The sequence below is a fragment of the Balaenoptera physalus genome (genome assembly GCF_965194825.1).
Source record: "Balaenoptera physalus genome assembly, chromosome: 12".
In the NCBI taxonomy this organism is placed as follows: domain Eukaryota; kingdom Metazoa; phylum Chordata; class Mammalia; order Artiodactyla; family Balaenopteridae; genus Balaenoptera; species Balaenoptera physalus.
Window position 1 is genome coordinate 60,809,339 of NC_138897.1, and position 23,775 is coordinate 60,833,113.

At 37.1% G+C, this 23,775-nt stretch overlaps 1 protein-coding gene across 2 annotated transcripts in view; it reads right to left on the reverse strand.

The window, feature by feature from the left end:
* Window positions 1–23,775, reverse strand: part of METTL4 (methyltransferase 4, N6-adenosine) — a 393,372-nt gene that overhangs the window by 137,154 nt on the left and 232,443 nt on the right. The window contains exon 10 of one of the 2 annotated variants that reach the window (XR_014252087.1): window positions 3,598–3,686. The gene's annotated coding sequence lies outside the window, so the exon portion shown is untranslated. Of the gene's footprint in view, window positions 1–3,572; window positions 3,687–23,775 lie in introns of both variants that reach the window. The other variant, XR_014252088.1, reaches the window with a different exon arrangement.

Here is a 23,775-nt window from a genome sequence, read left to right on the forward strand (position 1 = left end):
GGAAAAGATGGATTATAAAACAGGAAGACTTTATGTTTGTTTATACATATTATTTAAATATATAGAAAACAGCCTAGGGAGTGCTACATACTAAATTGGTAGTTTTTAATCTCTGAATAACAGGATTGCAGGGGGGTTTTTTCCTCTTTTTTCTGTGTGGTTATTGGTATCTTCTAAATGTTCTAAAATGAGCATATTTTTCTTGTAAGACCATTATTTTAAAAGGTATATGTGAAGAATGTGCTTAATTCTTCTTTTTTCTTTTTCTATTTCTATCCAATCTCTTTGAGCACTCATCTGCTAACTCACCTGATGGTCAGTGCCCACTCACACCATCCACACTGCAAAGACTGCTTTGTAACAATGAACACCAGTGCTAATCATCTGTTGGTAAATGGTAAATTTTGAAAATTCACGTCATCCTAAAGACATATCCACACACAACATGAACACCTTTATAGCATGTTCCTGAGCTCATAGAATCTCTCCTGGGCCCTATGAACTAAGAAATTTGCAAGCATTTCACTTAAAAGCTGCATTTATAACAAGTAAATATGTTTCAATTTCAATTTCTCAGTGATTAAGCTGAAAATATACATTGGTATGTGAGGCAAACTGAGGGCCTGGCCCGCTACTACCAAGTCAAGAGATGTTCTGCATATATGAAAACTAACTCGGTGAGGGTAAATAAATGTAGCTTCTGCCCAAAGTCTCGCAGGCGAAAGCAAAAGTCAGCATCTAAATGAGAAGAGTAAAGCTATTCCTACATTTAGGCTCATATTTCTACTGTTTAGGGGGACACCTGATTTACAGTGTAGTGTCCTTGTGGAAAATGACCATTACTTATTGAAATCTTGAAGGGCAAATATAGCAATGGTCACCATTAGAGTGTTATATTGGTGTACGTAAACTTTTTTCCCTTATGTTGCTTTATTCTCTCTTATAAATTTTAATATTAACTAATCAAAAACTGTAGGTTCATGAATTCAGAATCATGACACTGCTTTCTGTTATCTTTCAGACACCAGCAACCTTACTGAGTACTCACTTTATCTGTATAACCCACTTCCTCCACTGTAAGTGACTTGGTTGTACTAGATGTCACATTTTCTTCCACCTCTGAAGTTCTCAAAAACCAAAGAAATATTCTCAGTCTATCATTAGTTCCTTCATTTTACAACTTCACTGTACATTAAAAAAAAAAAAAACCCACACACAAAAAACAAAAAAACCCTTTGCAGCTCTCTAAGCACTTGTAAATACATCACCTTACTTGTCCCTCACCACAACTCTGCTACAGATTCTTTCTGCAGGTACAACGGATAGAACCTAGAATACTGGCCAGGCATTGGGTTAATACTGAGGATCCAAGGACTAGTAACTGAAGTTCCTCATCTAGCAAGGTGTTTGCAGTCTGGTAGTAAGCTTACGATTTCTACCTAAACAGCATGGACATGGCATAGCTTAGCGCGGTAGAGTTCACCCTGTTTGATCTGGAAAGCTCCTTTAAAATGATCTAGTCCAACCACCTTGCTCTATAGGTGAAAACCCAGAGGTCTAGACTCTTTCTCATAAACACAGCTAAAAGCATTGTCTGTTTTCAACCTGACTCTTCCTTCCTCAATCAGCTTTGCCTTTCGAGAATGAATAATTTCCTCCAGAGGCCAGGGGAATAGATGGAGTAAATTCCCCTGAATCCTTCTGTAAATGGTGCGTAGTTTATCTGATTGTCAGGTCTTTTCTTTAAAGGTCACTCTCCCATGGTAAGAAACTTTCTGACGTTCTTGTTAGAAATAAACTGAGTTGTTTGGGGAATGAAGATGTGATTGTGCATGGATGCTTTTCCTCTGGAGTTTTTCTCAGTTTTTGATATCTTATATACATATATACAAATTGATCACAAAACTTAAAAGCATGAAAAGTATGAGAAAACAGATATAACCTCTGACAAGTTGTAAGTAACATTTATTTATCAATATTTTATTGTATAAAATATGCTTGTCCTATGCAGAACTTTGTAGTTTCTTACCTAATAAAGGTCATTTGCAATGTTGTTTTTAATCCTAATATCAAGAGTTTTATCCTTGCTCTGATCTTTCTCATACTCCTCACAGACAGCAAGGGATCTTCTTGTCCAGAAAGCACCTGAACAGAAGGTGACTGACCCAGTAGAACAAGCCCCAGCCCACGGGGAATGGGCAGATAACAGTAACTAAAATCTATTGAGCACTTAATGCCACGCACTGTTCTAAGTGCTTTAATGTATTAATTCATTTACCCTCACAGCAGCCTCTGAGCTCAGTATTACCTCAGAGGCTATGGCGTGAGCCATACATAGTATGGAAAAAGCATATACAGGATGCTGAGAATACACCATAGCAGACAGACACAAGGTACAAGCTCCAGATGAGATAATGAGGAGGTGCTAGTACACTGTGGGGGCAAGAAGACAAGGCAGAAAAGAGGCAAATGCATTCCCCATATGCTCCCACGCCCCCTGTATACTTACAAAGACACGATAGAGTATCTAACACATAGTAAATACCAATAAAATTGAATTGAATGAAAAACATTGTAATGACAAAGGTCCATTTATGAACAATTGGTCAGAGAAACTAAGGTTAGATATGACTTTCAAGGTCACCTGGAAGTCATCCACTACACCCATGGTCTGAATTGTCTTGTCTATGCTTAAACATTTCTAGAAACCGAAAAAAGAAAGAAATGTGTGCAGAGTACCTACCATGTATTAACACTAGTCTAGTGGCTTTCAAATGCCATCTCCATAATAACCTGGTGAGGTAGCTATTATTGTTCTTATTTTACAGATGAGGATACTGAGATCTGAAAAAATTAAATAACCTACCCCATGTAAGTTTACGCAGTTAATAGGTGGAGCCATCTGGATTCAAACCCAAATATTCCAACTTCAATACCAGGACCCCTTCCACTAAACCAAACTTGCTCTTACTATACAGAGTGTCAGTGTACATAAATTTGTACAGGGTTCATTGAAAATGGTCGGAATTTCATTATGTTTATCTTAAAATTAACAATTTCAATTGCAAATTGCAAAATATGAATGTCTGGACAAATTTAACAATACTGATTTGAGAGTTGACAATGTAAAACTCTATATCTGAATGTTTTTCATCATTCAATGCTAATTAAGTATCGGCATTTAATTTACTTAACAACAATAAATGTATTATTACAGACTATAATCATATTCTCTTTCCTCCTCTGCCCCTCATCTTAAAGACTTTACCACTAAAATAGAATAGAATAGCAAAATATGTACAAGTACAAATCCAACAAACTTGGTCTAAATAGCACTTCCTAGATTCAGGTACCTCCAGTGGATAGCATACCTCCCTTTAATATATCTTCATGACTATCATTTTAGGGAAGAAATATAAATTGTTTTCATATAAGCCTCTTCAAGTGAGGCAATGGTAACTGTTCAGACCTTCTGACTAAATCTATTAAAAGATTACAAATGTTGATTAACACTTCCACTAAATATCGGCAAACAGAATTAAACACAGTTCATGCTTTTTCCATTGCCATACCTTTAGCGCTTCCAGACTGCCATACCTTTAGCGATTCCAGAATGTTGTTGTAAAGAACTATAACCCAGGAAAAAAATTCTTGCATTGTGTTTCCAAAATTGACCAACAGGGAAACTGTTGATAGAAAATAATGCAGTAAAAGTGGTCATTTAAATTGAATATTACATTATTTGCAATAAATAAGCTCATTTTCATACTTAAAGATGGGGCAACAAATACAGCACTTTGCCTACAGTACGCCCTCATCGTCATTAGTACAACTTGCTCAGCCTCTAGGTGTGTTAAGATCTCTCTTTTATTTTTAATTTAATTTAATTTATTTTTTTATACAGCAGGTTCTTATTAGTTATCCATTTTATACATAGTAGTGTATACTGTCAATCCCAATCTCCCAATTCATCTCACCACCACCACCACACTTGCCACTTTCCCCCCCTTGGTGTCCATACGTTTGTTCTCTACATCTGTGTCTCTATTTCTGCCCTGCAAACCAGTTCATCTGTACCATTTTTCTAGGTTCCACATGTATGCGTTAATATATGATATTTGTTTTTCTCTTTCTGACTTATTTCACTCTGTACGACAGTCTCTAGATCCATCCACGTCTCTACAAATGACCCACTTTCTTTCCTTTTTATGGTTGAGAAATATTCCATTGTATATATGTACCACAACTTCTTTATCCATTCGTCTGTCGATGGGCATTTAGATTGCTTCCATAACCTGGTTATTGTAAATAGTGCTGCAGTGAACATTGGGGTGCATGTGTCTTTTTGAATTATGGTTTTCTCTGGGTATATACCCAGGAGTGGGATTGCTGGGTCATATGGTAATTCTATTTTTAGTTTTTTAAGGAACCTCCATACTGTTCTCCATAGTGGCTGGATCAATTTACTTTCTCACCAACAGTGCAAGAGGGTTCCCTTTTCTCCACACCCTCTCCAGCATTTGTTGTTTGTAGATTTTCTGATGATGCCCATTCTAACAGGTGTGAGGGGATGCCTCATTGTAGTTTTGATTTGCATTTCTCTAATAATTAGTGACATTGAGCATCTTTTCATGTGCTGCTTGGCCATCTGTATGTCTTCTTTGGAGAAATGTCTGTTTAGGTCTTCTGCCCATTTATTGATTGGGTTGTTTGTTTTTTTAATATTGAGCTGCATGAGCTGTTTATGTATTTTGGAGATTAATCTTTTGTCTGTTGATTCGTTTGCAAATATTTTCTCCCATTCTGAGGGTTGTCTTCTTGTCTTGTTTGTAGTTTCCTTTGCTTTGCAAAAGCTTTTAAGTTTCATTAGGTCCCATTTGTTTATTTTTGTTTTTATTTCCATTACTCTAGGAGATGGATCCAAAAAAATCTTGCTGTGATTTATGTCAAAGAGTGTTCTTCCTATGTTTTCCTCTAAGAGTTTTATAGTGTCTGGTCTTACATTTAGGTCTCTAATCCATTTTGAGTTTATTTTTGTGTATGGTGTTAGGGAGTGTTCTAATTTCATTCTTTTACATGTAGCTGTCCAGTTTTCCCAGCACCACTTATTGAAGAGGCTGTCTTTTCTCCATTGTATATCCTTGCCTCCTTTGTCATAGATTAGTTGATCATAGGTGGGTGGGTTTATCTCTGGGCTTTCTACTCTGTTCCATTGATCTATATTTCTGTTTTTGTACCACTACCATATTATCTTGATTACTGTAGCTTTGTAGTATAGCCTGATGTCAGGGAGCCTGATTCCTCCAGCTCTGGTTTTTTCCCTCAAGACTGCTTTGGCTATTCGGGGTCTTTTGTGTCTCCATATAAATTTTAAGATTTTTTGTTCTAGTTCTGTAAAAAATGCCACTGGTTATTTGATAGGGATTGCATTGAATCTGTAGACTGCTTTGGGTAGTATACTCATTTTCACAATATTGATTCTTCCAATCCAAGAACATGGTATATCTCTCCATCTGTTTGTGTCATCTTTGATTTCTTTCATCAGTGTCTTATAGTTTTCTGAGTACAGGTCTTTTACCTCCTTATGTAGGTTTATTCCTAGGTATTTTATTCTTTTTGTTGCAGTGGTGAATGGGATTGTTTCCTTAATTTCTCTTTCTGATCTTTTGTTGTTAGTGTATAGGAATGCAAGAGATTTCTGTGCATTAATTTTGTATCCTGCAACTTTCCCAAATTCATTGATTAGCTCTAGTAGTTTTCTGGTAGCATCTTTAGGATTCTCTGTGTATAGTATCATGTCATCTGCAAACAGTGACAGTTTTACTTCTTCTTTTCCAATTTGTAATCCTTTTATTTCTTTTTCTTCTCTGATTGCCATGGCTAGGACTTTGAAAACTATGTTGAATAATAATGGCGAGAGTTGACATCCTTGTCTTGTTCCTGACCTTAGAGGAAATGCTTTCAGTTTTTCACTATTGAGAGCAATGTTTGCTGTGGGTTTGTCGTATATGGCCTTTATTATGTTGAGGTAGGTTCCCTCTATGCCCACTTTCTGGAGAGTTTTTATCATAAATCGGTGTTGAATTTCGTCAAAAGCTTTTTCTGCATCTATTAGGTGTGTTAAGATCTTAAAAGCAAACAGGAGAGATGAGAATATATTAGAAGGGGAGGGGCAAAGGCCAGGAGGAAACTGTAAACATCTTTATGGTCTCTCAGCAGATACAAATCAACTTGGTGCTCTGGGTCCAATATAGGCAAAAGTCAATATTCAAAAAGACTAATATGGTGAATGAAGATCAGAGCAGCAGGAAACCATACAACACCTAAGAAGCAGGTTGTAAGGGGTAAGTTCTGGATAAAAGGTAATGTGCCCAGGATGATGCAAGACACAACCCACAGCTAAAAATGTGGAATAAGGAGAAATGTCTGTCAGGGGAGGTTCCTAGGTCCCCAGTCAAACAGAATTCAAGTTCCAGCCCAGTTATACAGCGTGGATATACTCGGGGGTGTTGAGGATACTGGGAGTGCTGAGACTATAGCTTCTCAAGGAATTCAAACTGCAGACATTAGACTAATTCCTCACCTCACCCCCTAGAGAACGTAAGGTGCTAAATATCCTTACAGATTTGGTTAGTATTGACACAAACACTGAATGTGGCTACTTTTTCCAGCTGAAATTCTTTAGGGCTTGATGCTGAGCAGTGCTTAGGGAAGCTGAGATTGACACACCCTCTGTGTAAGTATGATAAAAATGACATATATGTGGCCCCAGGTTGCCTTTTGGTTTGCAGATATAGCTGATATTTACAGCGCCCCTTCCTGTCTGCCATTTAGGTTATTTCTACACAGAAAAATATGCCTGAAAAACAGTCAATCCAAAACTTAACATTCTGAAAACAGAATTGAATCAACTGCAATCAAAAGGATACACTAAGTCTAAACCAACCCTAAAATGATCCTCCCCTACAACAACAACAACAAAAAGAATCATTCTGAAAAAGGTCAATTCTATAACACTGTGCGGTCAAGGTCTGAAATATTTGCCTCTTAAAATCTCTGCTCCAAAGAATAATTTACAGTCATAGTTACTAGGAAAACCCGCCTCCTCCTGTTGCTTCCACATGAGTCAGAACCATTATACTATGATAACATATAACCCACAACTGCAAAATATTGCCCCATGATTTTTAGGAAGCTTTCCAAACCACATCCTCTTTAGCCCTCCAGTCCATCGTGAACACTACATTCAGTTGCTTTATCACCGGGAAAAGCACACCCTTTCTTCAGTCTTAAATCCACTCTCCTAATATGAAGTGAATTTCTTTAAAAGCTCTCTTTACAGCCGTAACCCTGATTGTGTTATTCCCTGGGTTGTATTAACAACGCCCTTCTCTGAGGTGTGATATCCAGCTCTGATCGTTAGAGTTCTCCCTGCTTCAAGAGCGTTTCCATTGTTTTTCTTAATTCTTTGTTGTTTCTAAAATCAAGTTCTTTAAAAGTTTCAGGTTTATTCAAAACTTTTCTGCCCTAAAGTTGCTGTGACTCTTCACTCATCAATTTCACTACTAGGATTCCATTCTAAGGAAGGACTCATAGAGGAGCACAGAAATTCAGCTATAAATACATTTACAACAGGGTTATTAGAAGAATGGAAATGACCTAAACAGCCAACTATAGAGTTTGGTTAAATAAACTATGGTATATCCACATTCCAGAATCTATACAACCTTTAAGAATATTGTGAAAGAATATGCAATAACATGAAATTATTCATAGTATACTGCTAAGTAAAATTAATCTATTAACAAAACAGTATGTATAATATCTTTTTGTTTTTAAAAAATCATATATATAAAATTATTTTATATAACCTATTTTTTATACATATATTAATATATAAATCACTTCTTGTATAAAATATGGAATAACATTTCTGTACTGGCTTTATAACATTTTCATGACAAAATTTATAAGTGCCTTTAAATTTAGAGTGTAAAGTAATATAATTTTTAAATAATGATTAACAACTTACTGAAAAAGATGATGTAATATCTGTCAGTCAAAATGACAAAATGGCAAGACTAATCTGCATATTCTTCATCAACCATTCAAATGAACAGGAATGTCCCAGCTTTAATACTGTCCAATTGAGTGGTGCAAATAAAAGTGCATCAGTAAAAGGTTCTCTAATACAATATACATGGAAAGAGTGTTTATTACATTTCTCATAGCAATAACATTGTGAATCATTCATCCTCCTTTTTTGAAACTCTAAAAGCCTTTTCCCCTCATTTGTTTCCTCCATCTCTTTTGCTGTTCGATGGCAGGCCAGGAAATTTAATGTCTTCTCTGTTCAGCAAGAAATGGCAGAAATGGGAGCTGGCTCAAGCCTCTGCCTCCTACGGCCATGTTCTCTGTAGCCCTTCTAACTGCCAAGACACTGGCCCTATACATTTAGCAGGGTGTGACAGAGGGATAGAGGTCAACATAACATGTTCATTAAGACAAGTATTTGTGCTTTCACTATGTAAGCATGATATATAGCTCCCAAGCTCTGAGGCAGCTACGTGATATATGTATATTCACCTACAGCCTCAGCTTTATGAACTGTATCCCTTGGAGATAGCAGCAGCTCCAATAACTAGGTACACAGCCAATAATTACTTTCATCTTTCTCCTTTTATTTACTCTTTAAGAGATTCATTAAGATGAAGAATGACAGCATTGCTTTGCTAAGCCATTTTTATTACTTTCCTAATTCATTTATCATGACCTTTGGAACTATTAGTTTGGTTTTCACCTTACAGAATCTTATTTTATTAAAACTAGGTTCTGCATCCTCAGTGGTTGTTTTCAGATGGGCCTTTTGGCTTACTCACTATTTAATAGAAGTGACATATGGCAGAATTTTTCTTTTATAAAGACACACAAATGTATAATATATATGGTCACTGAGAGTCACTATATATGCTTAAAACTGGTATTGGATCACTCATGAATTGTTTTTATGGCTATTCATTTTGTAGCCTTGAATCCCTCCACAAAAAAGGAGTGCTAAGGAAAAAAGGAAAGGTGAGCAGTGGTTAATGTAGGGAGCACATATCACAAACAAGACACTGTACTAGGTGCTATGCTCTGTCACTGAGTCCTCACAGAAACTCTACAAGTTGGCAATATTCCACCTATTTTAGAGATAAAGAAGTTTTGGCTCAAAAAGGATAAGTGACTTGCTCAAGGTTACACAGTAAGGTCACACGGTAAAGTCACACAATAAATACTGGGATTGAACCAACTATACCAGTGGCCCATGCCTTGTTCTGTTGACCTGTTCCTTCTCTTTTCTCAATCCTAAGTACTAAACAGATATGTGCCAGATATATGTCACTTACATGACATAAAGGTAAAAGTCCACATCACTATTCTCTCTTCCTTTAGCTCTACCTCAGAGGAGACCTACCAGGCATCTCTTAATCCTTTACAGAGAATATCAATCTTTGAAAGGCTAAATGTGCAGAAAACTTACTCTATCTTGTGGCTGTCTTAAAGTAGAGCTCCAAAACACACTGTAAAAGAAACTGTCGATGGAATGAGAAAACAAGACACATATTTGGAGAAAATATTTGCAAAAGATGTATTTGATAAAGGACTGTGATCCAAAATATACAAACAACTCTTAAAACTCAACAATGTTTAAAAACTCAATTTAAAAATGGACAAAAAAGATCTGAATAGACACCTTGCCAAAGGGGAGTATGTGTGTGTGTATATATATATATATATATATATATATATATATATATATATATACACACACACATACATATATATATGTATATATATATATGTATATATATGTCAAATAAGCATTTTAAAAGATATTCTACATTATATATCATTAGGGAATTGCAAATTAAAACAAGACATCACTACACACCTATTAGAATTTCCAAAATCCAAAACACTGATAACACTAAATGCTGGTAAGGATGTGGAGCGACAAGAACTTTCATTTATTGCTGGTGGGAATGCAAAATGGTACAGGCATTTTAGAAGACATTTTAGCATTTTTTTTAACAAAACCAAACATACTTTTACCACATGATCCAGCAATATGCTCCTTGGTATTTACCCATAGAAGCTGAAATCTTAAATCCGCTCAGAGACCTGAACAGGGATGCTTATAGCAGCTTTATTCATAATTGCCTAAACTTGGAAGCAACCAAGATGTTCTTCAGTAAATGAATGGATTGATCAACTGAATGGATTGATACACCCAGACACTGGAATTTATTAAGTACTAAAAAGAAATGAGATGTCAAGACATGAGAAGACACAGAAGAACCTTAAATGCATATTATTAAGTGAAAGAAGCCAACATTAAAATGTTACACACTGTATGATTCCAACTATATGACATTCTTGAAAAGGCAAAATTATGAAGGAAAAAAATTAGTGGTTGCTGGAGGTGACATTAGAAAGATGGTAGACTAGGAGGTCCCAACACTCATCACTCCCACAAAAACAACAAAAACAACAAAAACAATAAATAAACAACTACAAACTGATGAAAATAGCTCTGGGAGAGCTCTAAACTACAATGAAGAAACAGCAGAAACCCTGTGGAGCTCAAAAACAAAGGATGGCCATCTAGAAGAGCATAGGGAGCATTTTACCTGCATTGCCCCATAGCCCAGTCCAGGGCAGCGCAGCAACAAGAAGGATCCCCTCAGAGGGGTTTTACCCCACAGGAAAAAGGAGAGTAGGAGGACCCCAGCAAGCCTTGCCACGGTGGATGTTTGCAGCCTGTGCTACTGAGGACCCCCACAGTCTTTATCAACACTGAATCTGAATGACAGAGCTGCCCAGAGTCCCCACTGCTGAATCTCCCCCTCAAGGATGGAGCTGTCTCTGCACTGAGACCTGCCCCTACTGCTGTGCCAAGCTCTACAAGATCAGGATGCCACAGCACCTTGCCATATAGGGCACTGGAGCTGCCACTGCTCTGCATCCCCCCTCCCCAGCCAGGGTCTTAAGTCAAGGTTGCTGCACTGTGCCCCACCCCTGGGTCCCAAGTCATGCTTTGACCTGCCATTACTGGTGCTGAGCTGCCACTGCTCTGCACTGCACCATCTGGGTCCCAAGTCGTGGTTTCAACCCACTATAGCTGGGCTGCACTACTGTTGTTCAGTACCCCCACCCCCAGTCCTCAGTCACAGCTTTGCTCCATAATCACCAGGGAGTGCTGATATTGCCCTGGGCCCCACCCCCTGGGCCCTTAGTCAGGGATTTGGCCCAGCATAACTAGGGCCAAGATGCTGCTGCTCTGCACCCTACCCCCTGGGGACAAAGTCAGGATGCAGGAGCACCTCTCACCAAGGTAGTACTCAAAGCCTTAGTAATTGGTGTGTTGGTTTCTCTCAGCAGACAGAGTTAGGGTGAGGATGAATCAAGGGAGGAGGAACATGATTTTAGATAGGGCTGAACTTGTTGATATAGGTGAATATAAAGAAGAGCCTGGATTCAACATGTTAGCTAGAGCAGCTGGGAGTGGCTCTAATTGTTTTGCTGTTGATAGATTAAAAAACAAGACTCATCAACCAATGTGATGCACCACAACAACAACAACAAAAAGACAAAAACCACATGGTCATCTCAGATGCAGAAAAAGCATTTGATAAAATTCAACATCCATTTATGATAAAAACTCTTACCAAAATGGGTATAGAAGGAACATATCTCAACATAATAAAAGATATTTATGACAAACTCACAGCCAACATAATACTCAATGGTGAAAAGCTGAAAGCCTTCCCACTAAAATCTGGAACAAGACAAGGATGCTCACTCTCACCACTTCTATTCAATATTGTATTGGAAGTCCTAAACACAGCAATCAGATAAGAAAAAGAAATAAAAGTTATACAAATTGGAAGGGAAGAGATAAAACTGTCATTATATGCAGATTACATGATACTATATATAGAAAACCCTAGATACGCCACACAAAATCTACTAGAACTGATAAACAAATTCAGCAAGGTAACAGAATACAAGATTAACATACAAAAATCTGTTGCATTTCTTTACACTAACAATAAAATATCAAAAAGGGAAAGTAAAAAAAATTCTTTTAAAATTGAATACAAAAAATAAAATACTTAGTAATAAACCTAACCAAGGAGGTAAAAGACCTATATGCTGAGAACTATAAAACACTGATAAAGGAAATTGAAGATGATTCAAAGAAATGGAAAGATATCCCACACTCTTGGATTGGAGGTATTAAAATTGTTAAAATGGCCATACTACCAAACGCAATCTACAGATTTAATGTGATCCCTGGCAAATTACCCATGACATTTTTCACAGAACTAGAACAAATAGTTTGAAAATTTATATGGAACCACAAAAGACCCAGAATTGTCAAAGCAATCCTGAGGAAAAAGAACAAAACTGGAGGCATAACCCTCCCTGACTTCAGACTATATACAAAGCTACAGTAATCAAAACAGCATGGTATTGTCATAAAAACAAATATATAGATCAGTGGAGCAGAATAGGTAGCCCAGAAATAAATCCACACACCTATGGTCAATTAATCTTAGACAAAGAAGGTAAGAATATACAATGGAGAAAAGACTGTCTCTTCAGCAGCTGATGTTGGGAAGGCTGGACAGCTGCATGTAAATCAATGAAGCTAAAACACTCCCTCACACCATACACAAAATAAACTCAAAGTGGCTTAAAGACTTAAATATGAGACATGACACCATAAAACTCCTAGAAGGGAACATAAGCAAAAAATTCTCTGACATAAATCGTAGCAACGCTTTCTTAGGCCAGTCTCCCAAGGCAATAGAAATAAAAGCAAAAATAAACAAATGGGACCTAATCAAACTTATAACCTTTTGCATAGCAAAGGAAACCATAAAAAAAACAAAAACCAACCTACAGGCTGGAAGAAAATATTTGCAAATGATGTGACTGACAAGGGATTAATTTCCAAAATACACAAACAGTCCACACAACTCAGTAACAAAAAAACAAACAACCCAATCACAAAATGGGCAGAAGACCTAAACAGACATTTCTCCAAAGAAGACAAACAGATGGTCAGTAGGCACATGAAAAGATGCTCAACATTGCTAATTATTAAAGAAATTCAAATCAAAACCACAACGAGGTACCACCTCACACTGGTCAAAATGGCCATCATTAAAAAGTCTACAAATAATAAATGCTAGGGAGGGTGCAGAGAAAAGAGAACCCTCCTACATTGTTGGTGGGAATGTAAATTGGTGCAGCCACTATGGAAAACAGTATGGAGGTTCCTTAAAAAACTAAAAATAGAGTTGCCATGTGATCCAGCAATCCTGCTCTTATGCATATATCCAGAGAAAACTCTATTTCAAAAAGACACATGCACCCCAATGTTCATAGCAGCACTATTTACAAAAGCCAAGACATGGAAGCAACCTAAATGTCCATTGATAGATGAAGGGATAAAGATATGGTATATATATACAATGGAATACTACTCAGCCATTAAAAAAGAATGAAATAATGCTATTTGCGACAACATGGATAGACCCCAAGCTGTTTTCCTCTTTCCATTATATTTCTTTTCAAGAGAAGCAATTCCCTACTTTTTCCCATAGGCACACTGTTGAATAAACAAATTAAAATTTTATCATCTTGGCTGTCCGTTTTGTACATTCTTGCCTTCACAGAAAACCTTCCTAGAATTACACAGCTTCATTTTCTCTAAAAGTAAAAGGTAAGCACTCTCTACATCACTAAAGCATTCCTTTTTTCCATAAGCAGCAGCATCTCAGAACCTGTACTCAGCCAGAAGTGTATAAGGGAAATATCTAATGATTTCTACATTAGTGATTATATTTCATTTAGTTTCCAATAAAAATGACTTTATGCCTACTATTGAGACTGCCATTCAAAAATATTTAATGAATTAATGCTACATGTAGAATTCTATCCTAAATCCACTTAAGAAGCAAACACAGTAAAAGAATGTAATATAAACTAGGGAATGCAGGACTCAGTAGACCAACAGGTAGCCAATCTGGGATGTAGTCACAGAGCCATGATGTGATTTGGGCCAAGTCATATCATCCCTATGCCTTTCAATTCCCTTTTCCAAAAAAGGATTGTCTATCTCAGATGGCAAAGAAGTTTCATCTCAAGTGCCAAATCCAGGTGATTGGTAATGGTGCTTTGAGTACTGAGAAAAAATGTGAGGCTCAGTACAGGCCCAGTGAAGAGTGCTATGATCAGTTCATGGTGTCTGTCAAGGTCATTAGTGAGAGAAGTTTTGGAAAGAGGACATTAGCAGTCTGCCCTCTCTAAATGATTTAAATATAAAGACTCCTCAATATTTTTAATAAAACATGATCTGATTCACCATGCTCTACATTCTAATGTAGTACTGTATTCTCAATGATAAAATAATGAGTATTTACTTTCCTATACTTTAGTTCATCATTAATTATTTATTTTATAGTGTACAACATTTTTTGCAAATGACTAAGAATATCTTGCATATTATTTTAAAAATATATTCAGTGTTTAATTTTTAAAAGATCAGTTGAATTTAACTATCCAAGTGAGTGAAAAATTAGGGCAAAGTTGTAAAAAGTGTTGAATGAAAATACCAGTGGGTATGAATGCTCATGGCCTGAATTCATAACATGATTTTGTGTCTTACCTTAAAACATTAAATTTCCCTGTTTTTTTCCTGAAATTTTTATTTGGGATTCATTTTCACAGAACACAATTTGCTATTAATATCAACAGCAAATATTTTATGCCTAGTTTTTTAAAATGTGATATATATATATATATATATATATATATATATATATATATATGTCCCACAAAATATATATGTACATTTATATTTAAAAGCTTTGATTTGAATGCTAACTAAATGATTTTTTGTTAATCAAGTTGCAAAACTGTAAAAAAATAGGTGGAATTTTGTAGTTTAAAGAAGTAATTATTTAGTTTCTATTTTAATATTTAAGACATTTATCAATGCTTGGTCAAATGTGATCCACCTTGGATCATAAGCCACCTGAATTCCAATACATTGTTCTCTTATAGAGCAATATGAATGGAGTTCAGGTTCCACTGGTTGAGCAAGACATTAGTAATTTCTCATTTTCTAAAGTAAAATCATATTTATTCTTTTAAAAATGTATTCCATTATTTTTCCAGAAATCTAAGCATTAAAAATGTTATAGTATTGCTCTTTTTTCTCTCAAGAGGACATTTTAAAACTGGTATCAGTAAGTTTTCCATTTTTAAATGGGAAAGGATATCTACGTACAGTTTTTCTAATGATAAGTTAATTATTGACATAAACAGATGGAATGCATTTAAAATGATTCTTGTTTATTTTACATGAAGATTCAGTAGGTACATTTATCTGACAAATTGGGGGATTTTGGTATAACAAAAATTTTTCATTTTTACTTTACAATTCCTCAGTTGTCCTCCCCTTTTCATTTCCTTGGCTCTTCTACTAGGTTTTATAAATATATAATTTACAGGCCATTCACTGCAACTCTAGTAAAGATGACTATGGATAGAGATTTCATTTTGCTCACCTCACACACACACAAAAAAAGTCATAACTCAGAAATAAACTTCTTGCAACCCCACTGATACTCCTAAGACTCTAATGGGCCTATTCAGATTTATCTCCAAATTGGCGCAAATTACTTGATTAAAAATTTATAATAAAGAATATTAGAAATATCTATAATGACTATAACCCTAAATGACAATGGAAACTTCCTGTTGTCAAAGTATAAAAGACAACAACTTTTACTATATTACCTTTTGCTCAATGAGCTTAAGATTCATTTTGCAACCCTTTAGATCCCCACTTGGTACTAATTTCACAACAGCATTAGAGGCAAATAAGATGATTTATTACTGTGGTCATTTACCCTGTGTTTTTACAGCATTAGTTCCTGTTTCCAAGATGTACAGCATTTGTGCCAAGAGACAGTCAGAAGATGTTAGCAGTCAACAAAGAGGCAATGTCTACAAAATGGATTGAGGATCCAGGGAATCAGCAAGCCAGGAAGGAATTAACACTTCATTTTTTTTAACATGTTTATTGGAGTATAATTGCTTTACAATGGTGTGTTAGTTTCTGCTGTATAACAAAGTGAATCAGCCACACAAATACAAATATCCCCATATCTCCTCCCTCTTGCATCTCCCTCCCACCCTCCCTATCCCACCCCTCTAGGTGGACACAAAGCAACAAGCTGATCTCCCTGTGCTATGCAGCTGCTTCCTACTGGCCATCTATTTTACATTTGGTAGTGTATATATGTCAATGCCACTCTCTCACTTCATCCCAGCATACCTTTGCCCCTCCCAGTGTCCTCAAGTCCATTCTCTACGTCTGTCCTGCCCCTAGGTTCTTCAGAACCATTTTTTTTTTTGTTTTAGATTCCATATATATGTGTTAGCATACAGTATTTATTTTTCTCTTTCTGACTTACTTCACTCTGTATGACACTCTCTAGGTCCATCTACCTCACTACAAATAACTCAATTTCTTTTTTTTATGGCTGAGTAATATTCCATTGTATATATGTGCCACATCTTCTTTATCCAATCATGTGTCGATGGAAACTTAGGTTGTTTCCATGTCCTGGCTATTGTAAATAGAGCTGCAGTGAACATTGTGGTACATGACTCTTTTTGAATTATGGTTTTCTCAGAGTATATGCCCAGTTGTGGGATTGCTGGGTCGTATGGTAGTTCTAGTTTTCGTTTTTTAAGGAACCTCCATGCTGTTCTCCATAGTGGCTGTATTAATTTACATTCACACCAACAGTGCAAGAGGGCTCCCTTTTCTCCACACCCACTCCAGCATTTATTGTTTGTAGATTTTTTGATGATGGCCATTCTGACTGGTGTGAGGTGATACCTCATTGTAGTTTTATTGTGCATTTCTCTAGTGATTAATGATGTTGAGCATCCTTTCATGTGTTTGTTGGCAATCTGTATGTCTTCTTTGGAGAAATGTCTATTCAGGTCTTCTCCCCATTTTTGGATTGACTTCTTTGTTTTGTTGATACTGAGCTGCTTGTATATTTTGGAGATTAATTTTTTGTCCGTTGCTTCATTTGCAAATATTTTCTCCAATTCTAAGCATTGTCTTTTTATCTTGTTTATGATTTCCTTTGCTGTGCAAAAGCTTTTAAGTTTCATTAGGTCCCATTTGTTTATTTGTGTTTTTATTTCCATTTCTCTAGGAGGTGGGTCAAAAAGGATCTTACTGTGATTTATGTCATAGAGTGTTCTGCCTATGTTTTCCTCTAAGAGTTTTACATGTCTGGCCTTACATTTAGGTCTTTAATCCATTTTGAGTTTATTTTTGTGTATGGTGTTAGGGAGTGTTCTAATTTCATTCTTTTATATGTAGCTGTCCAGTTTTCCCAGCACCACTTATTGAAGAGGCTGTTTTTCTCAATTATATATCCTTGCCTCCTTTATCAAAGATAAGGTGACCATATGTGTGTGGGTTTATCTCTGGGCTTTCTATCGTGTTCCATGGATCTATATTTCTGTTTTTGTACCGTACCATACTGTCTTGATTACTGTAGCTTTGTAGTATAGGCAGAAGTCCAGGAGCCTGATTCCTCCAGCTCCATTTTTCTTTCTCAAGATTCCTTTGGCTATTCGGGGTCTTTTGTGTTTCCATACAAATTGTGAAATTTTTTGTTCTAGTTCTGTGAAAAATACCATTGGCAGTTTGATAGGGATTGCATTGAATCTGTAGATTGCTCTGCATAATATAGTCATTTTCACAATGTTGATTTCTCCAATCCAAGAACATGGTATATCTCTCCATCTGTTTCTATCATCTTTAATTTCTTTCATCAGTGTCGTATAGTTTTCTGCATAAGGGTCTTTTGTCTCCTTAGGTAGGTTTATTCCTAGGTATTTTATTCTTTTTGTTGCAGTGGTAAATGGGGGTGTTTCCTTAATTTCTATTTAAGATTTTTCATCATCACTGTATAGAAATGCAAGAGATTTCTGGGCATTAATTTTGTATCCTGCTGCTTTACCAAGTTCATTGATTAGCTCTAGTAGTTTTCTGGTAGCGTCTTCAGGATTCTCTATGTATAGTATCATGTCATCTGCAAACAGTAACAGTTTTACTTCTTCTTTCCGATTTGGATTCCTTTTATTTCTTTTTCATCTCTGATTGCTGTGGCTAAAACTTCCAAAACTCTGTTGAATAACAGCGGTGAGAGTGGGCAACCATGTCTTGTTCCTGTTCTTAGTGGAAATGGTTTCAGTTTTTTCACCCCTGAGGACGATGTTGGCTGTGGGTTTGTCATGTATGGCCTTTATTATGTTGAGGTAAGTACCCTCTATGCTTACTTTCTGGAGGGTTTTTATCATAAATGGGTGTTGAACTTTGTTGAAAGCTTTTTCTGCATCTATTGATGTTCATATGGTTTTTCTCCTTCAATTTATTAATATGGTGTATCACACTGATTGATTTGCATATATTGAAGAATCCTTGCATTCCTGGGATAAACCCCACTTGATCATGGTGTATGAGCCTTTTAATGTGCTGTTGGATTCTGTTTGCTAGTATTTTGTTGAGGATTTTTGCATCTTTGTTCATCAGTGATATTGGCCTGTAGTTTTCTTTTTTTGCAACATCTTTGTCTGGTTTTGGTATCAGACTGATGGTGGCCTCATAGAAGGAGTTGGGGAGTGTTCCTCCCTCTGCTATATTTTGGAAGAGTTTGAGAAGGATAGGTGTTAGCTCTTCTCTAAATGTTTGATAGAATTCGCCTGTGAATCCATGTGGTCCTGGGCCTTTGTTTGTTGGAATATTTTTAATCACAGTTTCAATTTCAGTGCTTGTGATTGGTCTGTTTATATTTTCTATTTCATCCTGGTTCAGTCTCGGAAGGTTGTGCTTCTAAGAATTTGTCCAGTTCTTCCAGGTTGTCCATTTTATTGGCATAGAGTTGCTTGTAGTAATCTCTCATGATCCTTTGTATCTCTGCAGTGTCAGTTGTTACTTCTCCTTTTTCATTTCTAATTCTATTGATTTGAGTCTTCTCCCTTTTTTCTTGATGAGTCTGGCTAATGGTTTATCAATTTTGTTTATCTTCTCAAAAAAACAGCTTTCAGTTTTATTGATCTTTCCTATTGTTTCTTTCATTTCTTTTTCATTTATTTCTGATCTGATCATTATGATTTCTTTCCTTCTGCTAACTTTGGGGTTTCTTTTGTTCTTCTTTCTCTAATTGCTTTAGGTGTAAGTTTAGGTTGTTTATTTGAGATGTTTCTTGTTTCTTCAGGCAGGATTGTATTGCTATAAACTTCCCTCTTAGAACTGCTTTTGCTGCATCCCAGAGGTTTTGGGTAGTCGTGTTTTCATTGTCATTTGTTTCTAGGTATTTTTTTATTTCCTCTTTGATTTCTTCAGTGATTTCTTGGTTATTTGGTAGTGTATCGTTTAGCCTCCATGTGTTTGAATTTTTTACAGATTCTCTCCTGTAATTGATATCTAGTCTCATGGTGTTGTGGTCGGAAAAGATATTTGATACAATTTCAATTTTCTTAAATTTACCAAGGCTTGATTTATAACCCAAGATATCTATCCTAGAGAATGTTCCATGAGCACTTGAGAGGAAAGTGTATTCTGTTGTTTTTGGATGGAATGTTCTATAAATATCAATTAAGTCCATCTTGTTTAATGTATTATTTAAAGCTTGTGGTTCCTTATTTATTTTCATTTTCAATGATCTGTCCATTGTTGAAAGTGGGGTGTTAAAGGCCCCTACTATGACTGTGTGACTGTCAATTTCCCCTTTTATGGCTTTAGCATTTGCCTTATATATTGAGGTGCTCCTATATTTGGTGCATAAATATTCTCCTATGTTGGGTGCATTAATATTTACATTGTTATATCTTCTTCGTGGATTGATCCCTTGATCATTATGTAGTGTCCTTCTTTGTCTCTTGTAAGAGTCTTTATTTTAAAGTCTATTTTTTCTGATATGAGAATTACTATTCCAGCTTTCTTTTGATTTCCATTTGCATGGAATATCTTTTTCCATCCCCTCACTTTCCATCTGTATGTGTCCCTAGGTCTGAAGTGAGTCTCTTGTAGATGGCACATGTACAGGTCTTGTTTTTGTATCCATTCAGCCAGTCTACGTCTCTTGTTGGAACATTTAATCCATTTACATTTAAGGTAATTATTAGTATGTATGTTACTATTACCATTTTCTTAATTGTTTTGGGTTTGTTATTGTAGGTCTTTTCCTTCTCTTGTGTTTACTGCCTAGAGAAGTTCCTTCAGCGTTTGTTGTAAAGCTGGTTTGGTGTTGTTGAATTCTCTTAGCTTTTGCTTATCTGTAAAGGTTTTAATTACTTGATCGGATCTGAATGAGATCCTTGCTGGGTAGAGTAATCTTGGTTGTAGGTTTTTCCCTTTCATCACTTTAAATATGGCCTGCCACACCCTTCTGGCTTGCAGAGTTTCTGCTGAGAAATCAGCTGTTAACCTTATGAGGATTCCTTTGTATGTTATTTGTTGCTTTTCCCTTGCTGCTTTTAATATTTTTTTCTTTGTATTTAATTTTTGATAGTTTGATTAGTAAGTGTCCTGGCCTGTTTCTCCTTGGATTTATCCTGTATGGGACTCTCTGCGCTTCTTGGACTTGATTGACTATTTCCTTTTCCATATTAGGGAAGTTTTCAACTATAATCTCTTCAAATATTTTCTCAGTCCCTTTCTTTTTCTCTTTTTCTCCTGGGTCCCCTATAATAGAAATGTTGGTGCATTTAATGTTGTCCCAGAGGTCTCTGAGACTGTCCTCAATTCTTTTCATTCTTTTTTCTTTATTCTGCTCTGCGGTAGTTATTTCCACTATTTTATCTTCCAGGTCACTTATCCATTCTTCTGCCTCAGTTATTCTGCTATTGATTCCTTGTAGAGAATTTTTAATTTCATTTATTGTGTTGTTCATCATTGTTTGTTTGCTCTTTAGTTCCTCTAGGTCTTTGTTAAATGTTTCTTGTATTTTCACCATTCTATTATGAAGATTTTTGATCATCATTACTGTCATTACTCTGAATTCTTTTTCAGGTAGACTGCCTAATTCCTCATTTGTTTGGTCTGGTGGGTTTTTACCTTGCTCCGTCATCTGCTGTGTATTTCTCTGTCTTCTCATTTTGCTTAACTTACTGCATTTGGGGTCTCCTTTTTGCAGGCTGAAGGTTCATAGTTCCCGTTGTTTTTGGTGTCTGCCCCCAGTGGCTAAGGTTGGTTCAGAGGGTTGTGTGGGCTTCTGGTGGAGCGGCCTGGTGCCTGTGTTCTGGTGGATGAGGCTAGATCTTGTCTTTCTGGTGGGCAGGACCATGTCTGGTGGTGTGTTATGGGGTGTGTGTGAACTTATTATGATTTTAGGCAGCCTCTCTGTTAATGGGTCAGGTTGTATTCCTGTCTTACTAGTCGTTTGGCATGGGGTGTCCAGTACTGTAGCTTCCTGGTTGTTGAGTGAAGCTGGTTCTTAGCATTGAGATGCAGATGTCTGGGAGACCTTTCTCCGTTTGATATTATGTGGACCTGGGAGGTCTCTTGTGGTCCAATGTCCTGAACTCAACTCTCCCACCTAAGAGGCTCAGGCCTGACACTTGGCTGGAGCACCAAGACCCTGTGAGCAACATGGCTCAGAGGAAAAGGGAGAAAAAAAGAAAGAAAGGAAGAAAAAATAATAAATAAAATAAAATAAATTTATTAAAACAAAAAATATTATTTAAAACTTTTTTTAACATAATAAAAGAAAGAAAGAAAGAAGAGAGCAAGCAAACCAATACACAAATCCAGCAATGATAACAAGCATTAAAAACTATACAAAAAAACAAAACACAAAAAGTGGACAGACAGAACCTTAGGATAAATGGTAAAAGCAAAGCTATACAGACAAAATCACACAAAGAAGCATACACATATACACTCACAAAAAGAGAAAAAGGAAAATATACATATATATAAAAGGAAGAGTGCAACCAAATCAATAAACAATCCTACCAAAGATAATAAGCTCTAAATACTAAACTAAGATAAGCATAAAATCAGAAACAAATTAGATGCAGAAAGCAAACCCCAAGTCTACAGTTGCTCCAAAGTCCACTGCCTCAATTTGGGGATGATTCATTGTCTATTCATGTATTCCAGAGATGTAGGGTACATCAAGTTGATTGTGGAGATTTATTCCGCTGCTCCTGAGGCTGCTGCAAGAAATTTCCCTTTCTCTTCTTTGTTCGCACAGCTCCTGGGGTTCAGCTTTGGATTTGGCCTCACCTCTGCACCTCACCTGAGGGTGTCTGTTCCCCACCCAGACAGGATGGGCTTAAAGGAGCAGCTGATTGGGGGCTCTGGCTCACTCAGGCCGGGGTGAGGGAGGGGTATGGAATGCAGGGCAAGCCTGCAGCGGCAGAGGCTGGCACACCATTGCAACAGCCTGAGGCATACCGAGTGTTCTTCCGGGGAATTTGTCCCTGGATCGCAGGACCCTGGCAGTGGCGGGCTGCACAGTCTCCCAGGAGGGGAGGTGTGGATAGTGACATGTGCTTGCACACAGATTTCTTGGTGGCTGCACCAGCAGCTTTAGCATTTCATGCCCGTCTCTGGTGTCCACGCTGATAGCTACGGCTCGTGCCCATCTCTGGAGCTCATTTAGGCGGTGCTCTGAATCCCCTTTCCTCATGCACCCTGAAACAATGATCTCTTGCCTCTTAGGCAGTTCCAGACTTTTTCCCAGACTCCCTCCCAGCTAGCTGTGGTGCACTAGCCCCATTCAGGCTGTGTTCATGCAGCCAACCCCAGTCCTCTCCCTGGGATCTGACCTCCAAAGCCTGAGCCTCAGCTCCCAGCCCCCACCCGCCCTGTTGCGTGAGCAGACAAGCATCTCAGGCTGGTGAGTGCTGGTCGGCAGCGATCCTCTGTGTGGGAATCTCTCCACTTTGCCCTCTGCACCCCTGTTGCTGCACTCTCCTCCATGGCTCTGAAGCTTTCTCCCCAGCCACTGCCCCCCTCCCGTCTCCACCAGTGAAGGGGCTTCCTAGTGTGTGGAAATTTTTCCTCCTTCACAGCTCCCTCCCAGAGGTAGAGGTCCCATCCCTATTATTTTGTCTCTGTTTTTTCTTTTTTCTTTTGCCCTACCCAGGTACGTGGGGAGTTTCTTGCTTTTTGGGAAGTCTGAGGTCTTCTGCCAGCGTTCAGTAGGTGTTCTGTAGCAGTTGTTCCACGTGAACATATATTTTTGATGTATTTGTGGGGAGGAAGATGATCTCCATGCATTACTCCTCTGCCATCTTGAATGTCCTCCCAGGCATTAACACTTTAGATATAACTGTAAATTATTTACAGCAAAGCACTACATTTAAAAATTAAAAGACATATATTTTAATGAATTTATTGAATTATTTTTAATCATAAAATTTTAAAATTCTATTTTAATTATCAAATACAAGTTAAGTATCAAGTACAAAGCCATTGATAACTAAACCTTAATAATTCATCAACTACATAGTTCGAACAAGGTAGAGTCCCTGACTTTAAGAATCTCACGATCTATTGGGGTAGGCAGATGGTAAGGTAATTATTTCAGTACTTGCTAGGGTAGCAAAAGGTATGTAAGTCAGATTAGTAGCCCCAGGACTCCTTTCAAGGGAGGTGATATTGAGCTGAGA